The sequence below is a fragment of the Haplochromis burtoni genome, unplaced genomic scaffold, assembly GCF_018398535.1.
Source record: "Haplochromis burtoni strain Fernald_Lab_line unplaced genomic scaffold, NCSU_Asbu1 Contig_168, whole genome shotgun sequence".
Lineage (NCBI taxonomy): Eukaryota > Metazoa > Chordata > Actinopteri > Cichliformes > Cichlidae > Haplochromis > Haplochromis burtoni.
The window spans coordinates 1,170,253-1,190,191 of record NW_024582529.1 but is presented as its reverse complement, the minus strand read 5'-3'; the positions used below and the strand labels follow the sequence as shown (position 1 = coordinate 1,190,191).

Here is a 19,939-nt window from a genome sequence, read left to right as displayed (position 1 = left end):
GGACTTAACGTTTTCAGTGGAAGAAAACGTTAAGTCCAGATGAAAAGAGTTCAGACTATTAATTTTCAAGCTCATTAAAAACTGTCCTTTTGCCTTATGCACTGTATTCCCGTGTATAATTGCACCTATTTCCCATTTTTATAGAAAAATTTAAGAATGAAGGGGTGGCTCAAGACTTTTGCACAGTTCTCCGGGGTATTAATGCTGCTCTGGTGCACAGTACATCCAGTAATGTAGCAAAAATAATGCAGGGCAGCCTGTTTGTGTCTAATCATTGTTTCGTTTGTTGCTAGCTCTCACACAGAGTGCTAGCATGAGCTGCTACACTGACAGATTCATTGGATAACTTAATTTAGCATTAAGGTCATGCTCAAGGTCATCAAGGAAAGCAAGACGAGTGGTGAGTCAGCTGTCATCACAGTCTCTCTACTCTGCTCCACCAGAGAACAGTGGTCCCTGTTTTCTATTTTATTAGCACTAAATTATTAACTTTACTGGCAATAATAAGCATCCACTGTTATCACCCTCAGATATTTCAGAGTCATCTCTGGCCTCTATGACTCACACTCGTTGTGCCCTCTGCGTGCCAAAGCTTGGCGTGGATAATTAATCTAATTTTAGCTCGGTGTGTTTGTGCTCGAGTGTGTGTGAGAGAGAAATACTGGACGCCGTTGTCATTCCTCCACAGCGAGCAGGCCGAAGGCGGCTTCAGTGTGACATACTGTTATCTGCTTCTCCCTCTTGCTGTCAGTGTTTCTCCCTCACTGTATCTTCCTGTCTCACCTTCTCCTATCACAGACAGCTTAAACCGATTCCTGTTTTCTGCATGTGGCATCATACCTGTAACTACTGAAGCACCTGATAATGAAATCTTAAATTCATCTCATTTTCTCTCCCTCTCTGCCTCTCCAGCAGCGGATGCCGTGCCGGTACGGAAAGATGGAGATCAGGTAAAGTGCTATTATCTCTTAAAAAAAAAAAGAAAAAATTAATGCCTGCACCATTTGCTGCACACCTCAATCTATTTTTCCATTTTGCTGAAAGCCTCTGTGACAGAATGCAAAAGACACTCTGGTGCTGGCGTCCTCAGCTCTCCTGTTACATCTGAGCGCTTTCCAGCGTGAGAGTGGTAGCATGAGTGTTGATTTTTGGCCCCTCAAGTATTATGGAGGTGAGAAAGAAGCGCTGTTACTCATCCAGAACTGTCTCCTGTTGTTACACAGTGTAGCCCTTAGAAAGGTTAAAGACCCGCCCCCAAAGATTCGTGGTGCTGCAAAAAAAAATGTTTGCCCTCTTCCTGATTTCTTCATTTTTGGCATATGAGTCACACTTAAATGTTTCAGATCACACAACTTCTGATATTGGACAACAATAAGCTGGATAAATGAAAAATGCAGTTTTGCAAAGTTATCCAAACTTACCCCCGAAAACTAAAAACTGGTTGTATCAACCTTGGCAGTACAGACTGCAGTGCACTAACTGACAATGAGTCTTTCCCATCACTCAGGATTAATTCTGACACAGTTCTTTGTAGAATTGCTTTAATTGAGCCAGACTGGAGTTTTAAAGCCTGTTTAAGGTCACGCCAAATCAGATTTAAGACCAGACTTTGTCTAGGCCACTTGTTGGTGTGTTTTGCATCACTGTCCTGCTGTATAACACGAGTGCCATCGAGCTTCAGGGCACAAACTCATGGCCAGACATTCTCCTTTAGATGTTTCTGTTAGAGAGAAAAATTAATGGTTCCATAAATTCATCCAGGTCCTGAAAGCCGTAAAGCAGCCCCAGACCATGACACTACCGCCTCCATATTGTTATGATGTTCTTTTTATGAAATGCTGTGTTAATCCTACACCAGATGTAACAGGACTCAAACCTTCATCAGTCCACAGAAAAGTTTACCAGAACTCTTCATGTTTTCCTTTTGGCCAGCTGTGGTTTTCTCCTCTGAACTCTCCCATGGACACTATTCATGCTCAGTCCATTTGTTACTATTGAATCATGAACTCTGACCTTAAATGAGTGAGACCTGCAGTTGTTTAGGTTTTGTTCTGGTTTCTTTTGTGACCCTCTTGGAGTAAATCTGCTTGGGAAGCCTGGAAAGGTTCACTGCTGTTCCAAGTTTTCTCCGTTTGTGGATAATGGTTCTTACTGTGGTTTGCTGGAGTGCTAAAGCATTAAAAACGGCCTTGTAACCCATTTCAGGATGATAGATGTCAATTACTTAGTTTCTTTCGTGGATGTAACATGATGTGCTGCTTTTTGAGATAGTAAAGTTGGGATCATATTTTCTGAGACTTCTAGGGTCTGCTTGGGTCCCAGTGGTATAAATTTCATTAGAGAGTCAGCACCAGGGTCTGGATGGATGTCTGTATGCCTCCTGTTTTTTGTGATGAAGTCTCAACTATGCCTGCAGACATCAAATAAGTCAGGAATGGCTACTCGGCCGTTGGCCATTTCCAGCTGTTTGCATCCCCTGCAGAGTGTAATCTTTAGCCTACTTCACTTTGTGAGACAGGTTCTAGTTATGTGATTTATTGATTAAACTGACAGTAATCAGGCCGGGGTGCACCTGGTGAAATTTAAGTCTTCTTTCTGAAGAATGTGGTTAATTGCAGTTAATTCAAGATATAACAACAGGCAGCAATTACTTTCACATAGGACCTGGTAGATTTGGTAGCTTTTGCCCTAATAAATGAAATCATAATTTAAAAACTGCATTATATTTTTACTCTGGTTATCATAAAGTTGTTTGATGATCTGAAACATCTAAGTGTGAGAAATATGCAAACAAATAAGAAATTCAGAACGGGGCAAATACTTTCTCACAGCACTGTATTTGCAAGCCTGTGTGTGTGTGTGTGTGTGTGCGCGCGTGTGTGTTCGCAGTGTATTGAGCGTAAAGTGTTCAGACAGTCTGTTTCAGTACATGGGAATTTACCTGAGTTAAAGGGAAAGCACTCCTTTTTGGGGCATCCTCCTCCCCTGCATTATCGAAAGTGAGAAAAGAGTTTGGTGGCACCACAGGGAGCTCTGTGAAGCCTGAATTATATCCTCAAATGTACCGAGTTGGTGCTGAAATGTGAAAATGAATCTGTAAGAAGTGAACCGACCCCAACTCTGAAGCCTTCATCGCAGCCTGAGCCCAGAGGCTCAAAGCTTGTTAGGTGATAATAATCGACCCTGTTTCCAGTCTGCTAGTTTGGATAAGACCCATCATCTCTACCTTCTACAGTGCTTTCTTTTTTAAAAAAAAAAACAAAAAAAAAACAAAACACACAAGCACTCCAAAAACTATTGAGGTGTTGTTTTGGCCTCTCCAGCTTTTTATCTACACTGCTTATGTGTCGCTCGTCTTTAAGCTAAGTTTCTAAAAACTCAACAAGCATTTGGACCTGAAAATGATGCCAGACTCAGTGAGCAGATTAGGATAAAACACCCAAATCTGTGACTCCCAGTATATACACCACAAGACAAAAATCAGAGCACTAAAGAAAGCTGAATAAAGCAAAAAACACTCTTTTATGTCCATGATCCTGTTTTGTGTATCGTTGTAAATAAGTGAATAAACATTTTAATTAAGAGCACAAGCCTTTTAATATGTCGGTCAGTGCATCTGGACACGATTCTTTCTAACAAACATGCAAGCCTGCCAAGGATTTCTTTCATGGCCAGACAGTGGGATGGTCTCATCTGGCTGAGTCAGTAATCTGCCCTCAATTCAACTGATTATTAATTTTACTGCTAAAAACCAGAGTCAAGGCAAAAACGCCTCAGTAGTGCGTCTGCTGTGTTGGTTTGGCACCATCACTGTGAGTCACAGACTTCAGACAGTCACTGAAACATTAAAAAAGGTGGAGTGACCAAGTGGCTGAGGCACACGTGACGAATCGATCATGTCATTTAAATTTCATAATTCATCTCAGTATTTTATTATTAATTGATCAGCTTTGCTGACCTATAAACAAATGGTTCTGGGTCTGAAACCTCCAGACAGCCGAGGCTTTTCTGGGTTTCATTTTCAGTCTGACTCTGCTGGTGCTCCACCTTCCTGCCTCAGACTGTAGTTCAGATTAATTAGTGCCTCTAAATTGGCAGAGGTGTGAATAGTTGTCTGTCTCCATGTGTCACTTGTGTGACGGCCTGGCAGCTTGGACGTGCCCAGTCTCTCACTCGGTGGTAGATGGGAAAGGCTCCAGCCACGTTGGATGAAAAGCAGGCGGAGATAGTGAGTGATGGATGGATGTCTGCTTAAGTTTGGCTTAAGGGAACTAAGAGCCATGAACAAAATCTCACCAGAAGATGAAGCTGAATGTCTCCACCTTACTCTTACATCTGTTCTACAGCAAACAAGCAACATATACCAACACTTCTTTTACTTTAGTGAATGAAAACACACTGTAATCATTGCATACAGTGTACTGCCAAACAGCCACAGGTGTGACCAAAACTAATGGGCTTCATCACAGTGTAGTGATCCAACTCTTCACATTTCTTAGAACCAAACGAGCCATCTGAACCAACAACGACTAGTGACTAGTGGACTGAGGATGTCCACTAGTCATTTAAAGACTATTTGTTTGGACATTTTTTAACTTCATCGATTTAACATTTTTAAATGTCTTCTGAAGGTTTTTCTGTCTTTTAGACAAGTTGAGTCTGTTTTCTGTTCCTTGTCTAAATGACAGGTCAAACACAAGGGACACCCCAACATTTTGAGTCATCTCTAGTGTAGTCTTGAGGATTTAATAAAAAAAAAAAAAAGAATAATGGGATTGCTTATGTTTTAGAAGATGTATTCTCTCATGGTAGAGGCTTCTTCAGTTCTAAAAACAAATGGTGGAGAGTCCTGGGTATTTTATTCCAAGTCGGGTTGTCTTTGTTTAAGGTGATCCTTAATGTCAATGACCCACTATTGATTCTGTGACTCATGACATGAGCTAAGGTGTGAAAAAGGTGTAGGTTTAGACCATCTCCAGGGGTGATGTCCACCCCATCGTGTGATGTGTTGAGGTCACCTGGGCAAAGTGTAAGTGGTGATTGAAGCACCTTGGAAGGGATTTCAAGACTGCATTGTCAGTGGCTTATAACAGATGTTGTAAGTCACTGCCTCTGTTCAATGATGCTCATTCACAGTGGACATAGATGACCTCCTTTACTCCTCTTTCACACCATCCGTCTTCTCTGTCCAAAATGTGAACACTGACATCCTCAAAAGACTGTCCTTTGTCCTGTAAATGCAAGTGTTCTCCTTTCTAAGCTCTCAGGACTGACCCGGATGAGTGAGAAGCTACACAGACGTATGTGCCCAGTCTAAATGCTGTTTCAGAGACTTTGGAAAGCAGACAAAAGGAATATTAATTTCAACTCCTGCACGTGTCACAACATCATGAAAAAGGAAAAGGGATGCTCTGTTGGGAGAAAATGGTGGTGTCACAGCCTGCAGGAGCTACTATTAGTCAAACCTGTGTGTACTCCTGTGTGTACGCCGGCACTCTCGTGACTGTCTGTGTGTGACCGGGTGTGAAGGTGTGCCAGTGTTGATAGTCTCTTACCAAGGCCACAGAGCTGCTGTCCCCTGGGTTCAGGCTATTACTGAGCCATGTATCACTTCTCAGCTGTGGACCCTGGAGAGAGGGAGAGGAGCAGAAAGAGTAAGAAAGGGAGACAAAACGGAGACGTCCGTCCTTTTTGTTGTTCCATCAGTGATTGATGCTTTATGTATGTGCTGCTGTCACTTTGTCTTTTAAGTGCTGTTATAGTAATAGTTAGTCCAGGTAACTTTTCTAACCCTTAAAGCCTGTTCCCTGTTGCTTTCTTCCTGTTTGAAGTGATGTACACTTACAGAAGCTTTGAGCTTTTACAACAAAACATTGCCAGCATTTTCAGACTTATATAACTGAACAGTCATGGATACGATCAGCATTCTGGTATGAAACTGTCACGGGACAGTGTAGCAGGCAGGAAGTGGACCCAAATGCAGGAATCCGCAGAAAAAACGTGAACTCAAAGCACAGCTTCATTGGCTGGGAAATGGCAGATTTATTTAACTAGAGCATGAGGGGGGACTGCAACTAGAAAGTGAAGAAAACTAGAGGCTTAAGTAAACATGAGATTATCAGGGAGTTGGAACACACCAGGGAACACAGGTGAACTAAATCTGATTAACAGGACAGACTACTAACAAAATAAAACAGGATGGCTGTATCCCAATTCAGGGTCTGCAGCCTTAAAGTACGCAGCCTCAACGATTCTCAAGCACCGCGTACTCAAAGACCGCTAAGGCCGGAAGTGCGAGGCTTGTGAAATGGGACGGTCTAGCCCCCGTTGCGCTGCCCAGGTTGCCTAGCAACCATGATACTAACAGCTGGAAACGTTTCATACAGCTGTGTTTGACAGAAATGAAGGAGAAAATTTTTTGTTCATTTGTTTGTTTGTTTCTACATGAGCTTTGATCATTCTCTGTAAGATTAAGCTCAGCTATTGGACGGCGTATATTTTAAAGGCTTTAAAGCCAAGTTAGTACAAACGTCACATTAGTGACGTTGCCGACATGTGGCCAACAGTAATGTTTTAATGTTCTTCATTATTAAACATTTGCACATAAGTGACATGATATTCAGTACTTACTTAAAGTTTACTCTTCGGGTGCTCCTCATCCGCCTTTTTTTTTTTTTGGCAAAATTATCCACACCCACCGCCGCGCTATGCATTCTGGGATATGTTGGGCCACGAAGTCTACACCGCCACGTCCTTAAAATTCAGGGAAAGGAAGGACGCATTTGAGGGCCGCATTTCGAGCAGCCTTTGAATTGGGACAGCCTTCGTCGTGCCGCTGTGACGTAATCGGCCTTAAAATGCGGCCTTTAAGGCTGCAGACCCTGAATTGGGATACAGCCGATGTAACGCACACTGAGACTCAGACACGTGGACTTGACTGTCACAGCCGGATTGGTTTGTGTGTTTGAGGAGCATACGCAAAAGCAGAAAGACGTAGAAACAAAATGACAATGGTGAAAACTAAATTATAACCTGAACTGGGAAAGCTAAAGCTAGACATGGAAAACTCTAAATACAAACATAAACCATGAACCTGCAAAAACCCAACGCTTCAGATGAGCTAAACAGATGACCTGACAATGAACAGAGCGAGACAGAGGAATTAAATACACAAAAGGATAATGAGGGAAGTGGAAACACCTGGGGAAACACAGCTGACACAAATGAACATGATGCCACAGCGGGACTCTTCAAAATAAAACAGGAAACAATGGGACATGACAACAAGAGCTTGACAACATAGAACACACAGACATGAGACACGTGACAAACTGGGGAGACACGAAACATGAGGAGAGACACATGAGAACATATAAGGGAGATGAAAGCACGGACAAAACTGAAAGTTAAACATAGAGGACAAAACAGACAAAAACTCAAAACTAAATGGACCTTGATGATAACATAGATTATACTAAACCTTAATTAAAATTAACATAAGAACTTAACATATTCAAATATAACCTAAGAAATCAAAAATACAAAATAAGCTCAAAATGCTGGGTCACAGACCGAGCACCCTGACACTTGACTAAACAGACAGACTGATGAAACACTGAGATGGACATGGGACCAGGACTGCAGATGTATTAACTAGACAAGACGGGGAACACAGACGGTCACGGTGACAGAACACAGAGAGACCAGACAGACACGGGGGCACGACTGTGGAGACTGGAGGTGAACAAACACGGAGACGAGACGGAGACGGACTGGACAGGAAAGAGGAGCTAAAATAAAACAAGAAATCAGAAGGTGCATGTAAAACAAACTCAGAGCCACTAGAACATAACATATTCAGTAACATGAACATAAATGTTCACATAACTTTATGATAAATCCATTAAATAGATGCCACACTCAGTTTACTCCACATTTCTTGTCTTTTTTTTATCCTGATACAGAAGTCTGTATCTGTGTGCATCACATAGCCACTGGTGTAAAAGGAAATTTCAATAAAGCAAGCTACATTAACCTGCTCCCTTTTTCACCATGGGTCACCACAGCATGCAGCTGTTTTATATACCAGATGCTCTTCCTGAAAAACGCCACAAAAGACTTGTGTCGCCTTCTGGGATTGAACCAGAGATCTTTTACATACTAGGTGAATGTGTAAACCATAAACTACTGAGCCACTATTAAAGGAAACTTACACAATGGTCATTTACATAAAAATTCAAAGTAGTTTCCCAAATTGCTTAAAGTAACTTTGCTTGTAGTTTTAAAATAAAATCAAAAAAACATTATTTCCTGTTGCTGTCAACAGAACATCAAGAACGAGCACAAAAACACTGGTTTTATGCAGGAATACGTCAGACCACCCAACAACATGGCTGTGATAGAAATGCATCCTGCAAGCCTGTTACATCAGCGTGTATAAATGCATGGGTTGCACCCGCCTGCCACCGTGAGCGCCTGGAACCATGGCATCAGAAACAGAATTCAGTTTTGATCAAGTGCTGTTTGCATTGAGCTCTGATCCCGCAGCAGCCTTTGAGTTGTTTACCTCCATAAACACGACTCCTCTGTGTAATTTATTGGCCTGCACAGAGAGAGGCCAGCAGGTGGAGAGAGATGAGGAGCTCGGAGAGATGATTCAGACTCAGAAACAGGGAGTTCTTGACCAAGTGCGACAAACCAAACGCTACAGACTGACAGACAGAATAAACCCTATTCAACTAGATTCAAATGCAAGTAAAACAGAAGAATTCAGGCCGTGAAGACCGAAACATCGACAATGATCTCATGGCTTGATCTAAATAGAAATTTGGAAGTTAACAGAATGTTCTCATTGCTTTATTTTCTGCCTCCTAGTCTCCTCTGTCCTCCTCCCTTCTGCTTCTGATCAAAAATAATCTCAGTACATCTTGAACATGTCTACATGTTCAAGGATGTCCCAATTCCTAAAATGCATCTGGAGGACAGAGGATCGAAGATACACAGGTATATTCTTTGCAGATTTATTACCTGTAGAAGATGCCTGCAAAATCTTTGGATTATCCAAACAGCGGCACTCGGAGCGATCTATGAGCAGTTAGTCCTTCGTTTGATAAGATGTTTCAGTTATTTAAGGTGGTCACATCCATGATGAAACTTTCTGCTCTTGAACGTTTGTGTGATTTAAAAAAAAATGTATCTTTTCAGACGGCGCTGTAAATTTAATTAAAAGCAGCACTAAATATAAAAGCTGTCATGAACACTGTTACGCTCGTATGACATCAGACATCAATAAATACAGATGTAGGCTGTAACAAAGCAGAGCAGATAATGCAGCTGTGCTAAATGTCATGATTTATTGACATGGCAATAAAATGAGCTCCAAAGCAAGTCTGTCTCATAGTTAAAAGCCTGTCTCCTCGGCTCCTTTCTCCTTGTAACTCCTCCCCCGTCTCCTATGCCCTGCTCTGGTTGACGGGACTATGAGACGAGGGGAGCATGTATAAAGCGAAAAATGAGAAAAGGAACAGGCCTGCAGCAAAGCTAATGCAGAAATGTCTATAGCTTTAATTCCTTCTAGCGGTTTGCAGGGGGAGACTGCGTCTGGTTGCAATTGTATGGAAAAAATGAGCCTACATCTCATTTCACCTCACTAAACACTTCTCAGATTAATTTATGGTCTTAAAAACTTTCAATTTAAAAACAAATACTTGGTACCATTTACTGTAAAACAGATGATAAAACCGGGTGCCAGTTAGAGCGTGGTGAACAAGTTATTAATATCGTACCATCCTTTGATAAGCAATGACCAAAATGGCCAAAATGTTTAGTGCTTCCAAACAGTAGCCCAGAGGAGGTTTTCTGTCCATCACGTTTAATTAGTGGCACCCGAGGTAGCTGTAGCTGTCACTCAGGATGCTGCAGTCAGAAAAGCATTTGAAGTCCTTTTTTATAAAAGGTGCCCAACTGAACTCATAATTCTTACCCTATTAGATGAGCCAGTGGCACTGCTGATCTGATCTACTCTGTTCTTAATTATCCATCCATCATCTGCTGCTTATCTGGGTCAGGTGCCCACACCTCCTTCTCACCAGCCCCCTCCTCCTTCTGGGGAAATAAAGGGGTGTTTCCAAGCCAGACATTAGTGCTCGCACTAAGCACTGATTCACTGTATACTGTGCTCAAACACAGTTGCCCCTCCTCTAAATTCCCCTGTACTCACACTGCTCTAACTGATCTCACTGATCTGGGCCCGAGAGTTTGTCTCAGCATCTCAGCCTCTCTCTCACACTCTCTCTTTTGAGATGTGCTCTTGCACAGTTCTCTTCACAATTGTATGCATTTTGGGACTTAATTGGGGAAGCAGTGACACACTGCCCTGTGTCACAGGTTAAAGTGAGTTTCATGGAGGCAGCATTGGGGATCCATGCTGGAGGGAGGACAGTGATCACACTGTGTGATGTACCTGAGTACAACTGAGGTCCAGCTTTTCAAGCAGACCAGGGCGCGATTTATTTAACTCTACCCAAGCATGGCATCTGATCACTGTAGCCAAACAAGCTGGATTTTTGGGTTCAAACATGTGCAGGCACGGCTATTACAGCACGGCTCTTCAGCATTTCCTGGTGTCTCCTCCCAGTTGGACATGTCTGAAATGGTAAATGGACTGGTTCTTACATAGCATATTTCTATTCTATCTTAGCACTCAGGGCTTTACACAACTTGCCTCATTCCTTTGACCACAGGTGGAGGTTTAATGAGAATGCAATAAATCTAAGATAAAATAAATCTAAATAAAGCTCTACTCTGAGCTTCTCACCCAATCTCCGAGTGAAAGCTCAGACAGTCACTCATTTCAAGTGCATATATCAGTGAAACCCACAGCTTGTGGCTACAGGTGAGGTTAGGATCACAGATAAACTAAAACTTTACAGCACAAAGCAGTGAACAAAGGAATGAGCTCATCATGCTGGACTCACATTGCACATTAAATACAAAAGTGCAGAAAACATCCCTGCAGCATTAGGCTCGGTGAAAGGCGCATTAGTTGAAACATCAGCCTGTCTGATCAATACCGAGTGCTCCGACCAGATCTCCTCCGAGGATATAAGCCTTCCAGAATCTGAGTCAGAGGATGGAAAACACAAACAGATCAGACGGAGTTTCAGCTGCAGTCACAGGACCTATTTTGTCTTCATTAGTTTGTGATTTAAAACAAGTTTCTTGAAAACTGCTGGAAGATCTGTACCGACTGTAATGTTTCCCATTGGAATGTAAAACCGAAAAAAAGCTCCTGAAACGGCATTTTCACATCATTTGAAACCAGAATTAAAGAAGATTAGCTCGTCTTTTAGAAAGATGATCCCACGGCTCTGATTTTGAAATGACACGTAGTACGAGCCCGATCTCCGGATTTAATTATGCACCATTAGGTTCTGTTTGTGACTCACTGTTATGCACCCACTGAGCTGCTTTAACCCCTTTAACCCAAATGCCATCCAAAGTTTTAATTACATCCTCAACTGTATTATTTAAAATATTTTTTCTGTCCCTCCCAAGTAAAATCATCATAGTGAGTCATGGATCAAGTTAAATGAGAAAAGGCAAATCGTTAATAGCTGAGAAGTTCAAAGGGCAGTAAAAGAAAGAAAGAAGGATAACTGTTTTTCTTTAACTTGTACTCCCTACATTTGAGCACAAATATCAAAATATTTCTCTTCAAAACAGCTTCATTACTTTAGGTTCAACACATCTGAGCGGAGTTATTAATTATGTCAAAGCAGTTGGAAAGAATGATATTATACTCCGTTATCAATGCTACTCATGTAAAATGAAAGAGGCCACAAACATATCATTTATGCATCATTTATTGCACTACACTCGGGCCACTATACGCAGGCCAAGGTGTAGATGTCAATCAGTTTTGGTTGTGGTGCTTCGGCAAATGTAAATGTAGTAACATTTTCTAAGTGGCAGGTAATTAAAAAGGCAACTTTCCAGCAGATATCAGCAAACACACAAACTGTTTCTGTGCAGTTTCTGTATTTCCCAGGGAGACAAATGAAAGGTCAGTGCACAGTTCACTCTCAGAGATGGAGAAAGATGTATTATTATATTTATACAACATGAGGTTCAGTTAGCCTCGCACACAAATAGCTGGTAGAAGTGACCTCCAAAGAACTGCCGTTTACTTTTGTACTTTGAGTATATGTCTGAACTTTTTCACTTTAATGTGAGTCAGTACTTCAGCTTTTACCAGAGTATTTTCTAACACATGTATCTGTACTTCTACTTAAGTGATGGATGTGTGCACCTCTGATTATATTTCAAGAAAGAAGAAAATAACCCCAATTTTCAAGTAGCCATATGTTTGTCTGATGCAGCTCGTGTCAGGATAGACTTGGACTAACTGTGACCCTGGGGGATGAATAGATGTAGAAAATTGACAGCTGGATAGGAGGTAGTTATTATTGAATAAACTGTGTCCTTCAGGGAAAAAGCCATGAAGCAGGACTGCAGCATAAAGCGCTGATTTACTCAACAGTTGAGCTGAGAATGTCAGTTTATTGAGAGACGTTCACCGTTATCGTGTTTGAAGGGATTTTAGTTTCAGCTCACACATTGCTCACACACGTCTCGCTCCAGTTCAGGGAAATGCGCTACTGAGCTGGAGCTCAGCAGAGATACAAATACAGAGTCGATTTGAATACAACATACACACGTACTGATGATTAGACCTTTTTTGCCTTTGGTTGAACCTCCACCTTCACACACTGAGGCGTTCTTTATGACTCCGAACTCTGAAATGTCCAATAACAGAGAGACTTTGATTATTATAAATTTATAGTTCAAACTTATACTCACAGTTATTAATTAGATTGTCCGACCTTGAACCTTGAATAATTTAGAGGCTAATACTTTAAGATTTCAAGGCTCCTGCTTTCTTCTGTTACATGTGAGACATTCAGAGTGAAAGTGAACCAGTTGTTGCATAGATTTAAACATCAGCCGTATTCAAATTTGAGTGAAATGTCTTAACAACAACTGGATAGATTGTTATAAAATAAAGTTAAATGCCCTCCTCAAGATGAAAACTCACCTAGCACCATCAAACATTGTGTTTAGTGTTAATTAGCAAATGTCAGCACGTCATCACACTAAATGCAGATGGTCATGGTGTGACAATTGCAACTATGCCAAGTCAGCATGTAAGTTAAGCTATGCTGACATTAGCAGTCAGTGCACAGGACTGCTCTGCCTACAAGTACAACATGCCTTTAGATCAGAAAACTACATCCCTAACACCACCTGACTATGATGGTACAGGTGAGGCTGCGGCCTCCAGGACTGTTCTGTGCTTTCTGATGTCGAGACACCAGAATTAGATTCAGAGGATCCTCCTGTTTTGGGAATGTACGGAGAAGAGGCCGTACATGCAGATGCCTGAAGTAAAAAGTCAACAAAGTCCAAAACTTTCAGTCAAAATGACGAAGCAAAAAGAGTCAGGCAATCAGGAAGATGGAAATCGTGAGGTTAAAAAAGAAAAACAGGTTTATAAGTAATTAAAGGTTGACAGCTGGGAAACACACAATGCAGCAGAGAACAAAGGGAAATTGGGGAGAATATAGGCCGAGGTGCAGATAAGAAACTGGCTGATTAAGAAAAACTCTGAAAGAACACGAGTACAAGTAACTAAAGTGTAAGATAAAGACTTTACAAACAAGGCTCCAAACTCCCTAACCACAATAAGGTCATGTTCTCTGAGCCATTTCTCAGCTGTTTTTCCTGCTTTGGCAGTCGGCTGGAATTGGAGAGGAAGGGCTGGACTGTCAAAGTAACCTACACAGTATTTCCAGGACCTACATTTGCAGGCAGAACACAGCTTTATAACAAGATAAACAGTGTGGTCACATCACCACTCACCACTCAGTACTTTGTTGGTGTTGCTCATTGGTGTAGATGCCTAGAATTGTTTGGCAAATACTGAAGACCTGTGATTTCTAACTAATAACCTTATTATGAAAGCAGTAACTTATTCAAAGGCCCAGAATTTGAGAATAAGACTTGCTGTATTTCTTTCTGTCCTGTCTGACCTCTTGAAAAGAGCTTCATTTATTTTTTATTAACACGCTACACTGCAGATCTGAGGGGTAACTTTGGGTCTCTCACTTTTTGAAAAGCCATATCTATCTTATCCGCGAGTAAGGCTCCACCCCAAACCAATAAAAGATGAGCGTAAACATTTTCTTAGCAGATATTTGTCAGCTGGTCCTACGGTCAGTAGGTCTTACTGACCTACTGAGTGTAAAGAACCAGTTACACCTCATATGTGTGTGTACTGATGTAGAGGTTTTGTCTGCGTGGTGACAACTAGTATTCAGTTCAATACTCAGCGAGTACTCGTGCCCTCATACCTGGTATAAACAGTACAGAGCTGTTTGCAATGGGTATAATTGTCCCATAAGAACCCACATGTAGTCTACAGGGAGCAGAAGCAGGATGGGAAATAATAATTTTACAAATGAACTGTGATTCAGGAAGAATAACTAAGTGTGTTTAGCGCTGTGGGGAGGAGATCTGGAGCAGGATGCTCAAAGATTAACCAGCAGTTTAGGCTAAAGATAAGCCTGGCTCTCATTTTTAGGAGTTACGAGTACCAGCAAACACCACATTAAAGGATAAAGAAAGTTATAAAAGCCTAAATCCTGAAAGCATCTATGAATCGCTGATTGGCTTTAAGATTAGAGGAGAGATAATTGTGAATTATCAACGTGGGTGCAAAGTCTTATAGCTTGAGTTTGCATTGTTGTACTAATATGGGCATGTGCTTCAGTTAAAGAGGAGATGGCTTTTTTCATAGTTGCATGATTTCCTGCAGGACACAAACAGAAGCTGACAGAGGTCATAAGTGACTCAATGGGCCTTTAACACTGAATACATTAGCCGCTAACAAAACATTTCCTAAAACAGAAGCGGTTCATGCTGCTGTTGAACGTATTCTGTCATGAGCGTTAGTCATACATTTATTAAGATTACAATTAGACGATATCTTCTTCTTTGCCTTGAATTCGTAAGCTTCTTGTTGCTGAGTGTGTTTATTACTGTTTGAGATTAAATAAAGACTTATTCATTATGTCCACTAACATTATTTTGGGGGCTAAACTCGGTCAGCCAGTCACTAGTACTGTTTGTGTCGAGATATGGTTAAAAAGACTAAAAATACTGATAAGATACTGAAAAGACCAAAATAATGATACTTATACTCAAAGTGATCATTTAGCTGGAATCCATGTAAAAACGACACAGGTGTAAAATACCAGATGACAGGTTTTTTTATTTATTTATTTCTATTTAGTGTATGACATCTAGTTGAGTTGTGAGTCCAGCAGATGTTCAACTGTCTTTGACTATAAACTGATTATGAAGCCCATCTATTTGCTTCACTTCCTGCTACATTTTATTTTACAAGGTTATGAAATAATAAGATTTTCAGTCTCAGAGAGTGAAAGTGATGTCAGGTTAGTATTCAGCATGGAGAGGTAGAGTCAGTTGGATCAGCGCGTCCCATCACTGAATCAACTATTAACCGAATATTTCCTAAACAGAAACCGCAGATATTTTGCTGTTTTCGTGTATATTCTCATCTGGCTAATACTCTAATACACTAACACAGTGATTACAGTGATATGATACCTTCTTTGTTGCCTCGGCTCTGTGAGCGACTCACTGCCGAGCGCGTTCATTAGCATTTGAGATTAAACGAAGCATTATTCAATTAGATCGGTGTAATCTGTCAGCTGTGTTGGCTTTACGCAAAGTTTTAGTGATTAACACCCCAAACTAACATGTTTGTCCAGGAAAATGAGTTTCTAATCAACAGGAAGGTTAACAAATGTAACTTATTAGCATATTTATTGCTCACATCTAACACTGAGCAAGGTGTGCTTGCATCTGAATGAATCACCCGCTAACACGACCGTCTTTGTTAAATCCCTCTGCCGTCTCAGAAGCTGCTTTGTTAGAAAAGGATTATTCTTATTCCTCATTCTCCTGTCATGAAAATAAACATCTGATGTGAATATAGATCTGCTGAGGAAGTGAAAGGAGCCAGTAGTAATTCTGTTTCTGCTCGCCTGTGGTTTCAATTTGCTAACCGTCGTCAGTATTTGACACCAGATGAAAAATGTTAATCAGAGCAGTAAGGGCTTAAAACCAAGTGAGAGTCACATTCACACTCATTCATGGAGATGTAGAGCTAAAGAGTTTCTGTGCGCAGCAGCTGCTGATTAAAGCATGAATAAAGTAGAGGCCGGGCGCTTTAATATTTTATTACCGCTGGTGCACTGCTTTCCATTTTTATTCCTTTTTATTGCCATCTTCAAATATGAGTGTCCACCAGCCATATTACTGACACTGGCAGGATGGCGGGTATCGTTTTCACCTTGTGAGTCTGTCTGTGTCTCGCTGTGGCAGAATACAATCCTGTTGACAACTACTGCAGCGAGAACTACCGCAGATGGGGGCTATGTTAATTTCTGTTGACAGATATTGTCAAGACAACAACGTCATAACTATCAAAGATACAGTCAGGAAGCTTACAGGCGTGTAGTTAACCTCTTAAACGACTTATCCAGGTTAATGACCATCCTGTTTTTTGTCATCAATGACTTGGCTGATTTTAAGATGTTAAGTTCCATGAGTGTAGTCTATCCTTGAATTGGTATGGAGCACTAATTCCACTGAAATTAGAGGAGAGGCAGCACAATTTATTCATGTAAGTAGTAAGATGGTGTTTAATAGGACTTTCAAATGATGCAAAATATCCTAAAAAATGCGTTGTTGTTACATTATTACACGAGTACTGAGCAGTCAAATGTATTCATGAGTCAAAATGTGTTTTAAGAATTAAAAATAAGATTTCCAATTGTCAGAGTACCAGGATGATCTAGATGATGAGGATACATATTTACATTTCAAATATCTATATTTAAAAACTCTGTGAACATCTACGTGTAAAATTTCTGTGCTGTGTGAAAATAATACAAGGATCAGTGTGCAGCATAACCAGCTACTCTTTCCATGAATCATATAAATTCTAGTTTATGTTTAATGTAAATGTTAAAAACCTGTGTTGATGCAGCGGCGGCTGCAGTGTGGGGAGCAGAAGATAAAGTTTGGCATTTACTTTGACATAAAGTTTAGGGCATTTTCCGTTTCACCTCTCATGCGGTCTGATATGTGGCTTTGAACGGTACAACTCCGATAACAAGCTCGGAGTGCCAGTGGAGAAACTCTTCAGGGCACCGTGACAAAGAGTCTGACGTAAAAACAAATAAAAAAAAGGAAAAGAAAAAAATCCTTTTGACAGCTGTCGACTTGAATCCTCCGGAGCAACCGCAGTTTCAACGTGTTCCTCTTTCACTCTTTGTGTCTGCTGTACAGTGTGATGAATGTGCATGATTGCATCCGTGTGTGTGCATATGAGGACATGGCACTTTGGTCTGGCCACCCATCAGATTTGCTGTTGCCCCCAGCAACAGTGTCACTCCTCGGTGGGTTCCATTGGTTACCTAAACATTCAATGCAGCGTGTATAAGCGAAGAGGGCGAGTGCAGCTGATCGCATACACAGCGCCACACTCACACGCGATTGCACTTTCTCCTCCCGCTCGTCTACTTGTTCCTCTCTAAAGTCTGACTCAGCTGATTAAAATAAAGCCTTTTAAGTCTTGTGAGATTAGACTGTTGTAGTAATGTTCACACATACACTGTATGACTCACATAAAGAGCCATGTAGTTCAGTTTGTGGGTTCCAGCGTAGCTATGTTTCGCAAACACAGTCCGGACCGAGCAGACTGGTTTAAGGAAAATATTCATCTGCAACAGTTCGTCGTGGATTTGAGGTTAACATGAATCTGATCTTGAAAGCAAATTCAGATATTAAAGTTAAACTTTGTCAATATCTGTTGTATCCAATAAGATACAGTTATCTCACTTCAGCTATTTATTTATCTTTTGGCTGCAAAATGAGATTGTCGAGCAACACTATCACTAAAATCCGCTACAAATTTGCCATGAGATGAAGATGAAGATCAGCCGGCATTTTAATAGAGTCAAGTTGGCAATTACATCCAATCTGTTTGTGGTAATACAGCAATAAACTGTGATAAATCATAGAAAATCACCTATGTGTTACTGTCTATGTAGACAAAAATTCCCATTTAACACAAATTCACATTCAAAGATTACATTTGCACTCAGCAACCTTCCAGTTCTCTAGAAATATGGCCAGAGTCCAAACATATATGCTCCTGACATCCAGAAAATAAAAAACTAAAATGACCTTTTGAGCTTTAGTCCTTTCTGACCTTCAAAATAAATGTGAATCTTCACTTTACAAGAGCAACAAACATATATAATTTGGTGCATTTAAAAATAAAATACGAAAGCCTCACATCCAAAATGTAAATGTTCAAATTCAGAATTAATAGCACTTTTTATATCTGACATCCTCCTCTTTTAATCTGCCTTTTTCTCTTCCCTCCTTTGCTACACCTTCTTGTACTTTTCTCCCCCCTCTGTCCTCCGTCTTTCCTCCGCCCTTCTCTCCCTCCTTCCCCAGCATGGCCGTGCCGAGTTTTCCTGGGAAGGAATCAATGTAAGTCTCCTTGTTTAAATCTCCTTTCTCTCCTCAAATCTCCTCTACCTGTCATTTCCCTTTCCATCACTTAACCGACTACCTGAGCTTTGACTTGGAGTACATAAGTTGACATCCCACTCGTTTATCCTTCCACCTTTTCCTGCCACTCTTTCTTACTTTCTTATCTCTCACTCCCACTGCCTCTCTCTTATCCCCCAGTTTTTATTTCCCTCCCAGTAAACTCCCCCATCCGTCTCCACTCTTAGCTCTCTGCTAATCTACTGTACTGTAAGCTTCATATACTGTATATATATATATACACAGAGTCACAGATAACAGGCTGTAATAAGCTTATCTTATGCACAGCTGAAGCCTTTGCACAAGTCATTTTTTTCTTTTTTAACTGAAAGCAATGGATGATAAGGTGGATCAACTGTTTATGTACCTTCAGCAGAATTTGTTTGCACCATGTGCATTTGTTCAGCTTGGAGCTGACTGGAGGAAAATAATCTTGCGTAGACATATTTTGGGTTTTATGCAACAGCGGTCCAGAGACATTTCTGATGTAAAGCACCGACTGATTTTAAGATGGGAGTAAGAATCCTGGATGAATCGGCAACACAGCCGACAAAGGAGGTTTTTGTTTACTGTTATTTAAAGTGATAAACTGGTGTGGTACTTTAGTAAAGTGATGTAGGGAATAATAAAAACAGCTTTTTCAACAGCAGCAGTTTATTTGAAAGTTACTTGTTAAAAGTTTGGAGTCACTAAGAAATGCCTGTGTTTTCTTTTTTAAACTTCCTCCATGTAAGTGTTAATTGATCTTAAATGTTGCAAATGTTAATGGAAATCATTTAGACTTTTTCATATATGTAGATATATAGCAAACAAATACATAAATCATTATTGGCTAATGAATTTCATCGCAGTCCTCGCTGCAAAATTTATGGCTGTTTCAGACCGATAAAAAACTGAAGGCTGCATACAAATGTGTAAACCCTTTGTAGAACAGTGACTTAGCTCCAACTAAATGGAAAGAGTAGTGGGAGTCCCTGCTGCATGAGAGGAGTACAAGCAATGATGAATGGGATCATTAATTAGGAATCACATGATTGTGCAAGTAATTTATACACCGTAAAAAAAAATCCTAAGAAAACAGTAATATTCCGGCAGCTGTGGCGCCAAAATAATGCCAGAAAATAACAGAAAATAACTTTCTCATGAAAATACGGTTATTTTCAGTAATGACAATACAGTTTGTTGCCCTAATTTTACATGGGATTTTGCCTTTTTCAAGTGCTTT

At 40.7% G+C, this 19,939-nt stretch overlaps 1 protein-coding gene across 5 annotated transcripts in view; it reads left to right on the top strand.

Moving 5' to 3' along the window:
• The first annotated feature begins 598 nt into the window (after nt 1-598).
• Nucleotides 599-19,939, top strand: part of LOC102312542 — a 39,935-nt gene continuing 20,594 nt past the window's right edge. For 2 of the 5 annotated variants that reach the window (XM_005933763.3, XM_014337262.2), the window contains exons 1-2: nt 599-950; nt 18,619-18,654. The gene's annotated coding sequence lies outside the window, so the exon portion shown is untranslated. The remainder of the gene's footprint in view (nt 951-18,618; nt 18,655-19,939) is intronic. The other 3 variants (XM_042225311.1, XM_014337261.1, XM_005933762.2) reach the window with 2 other exon arrangements.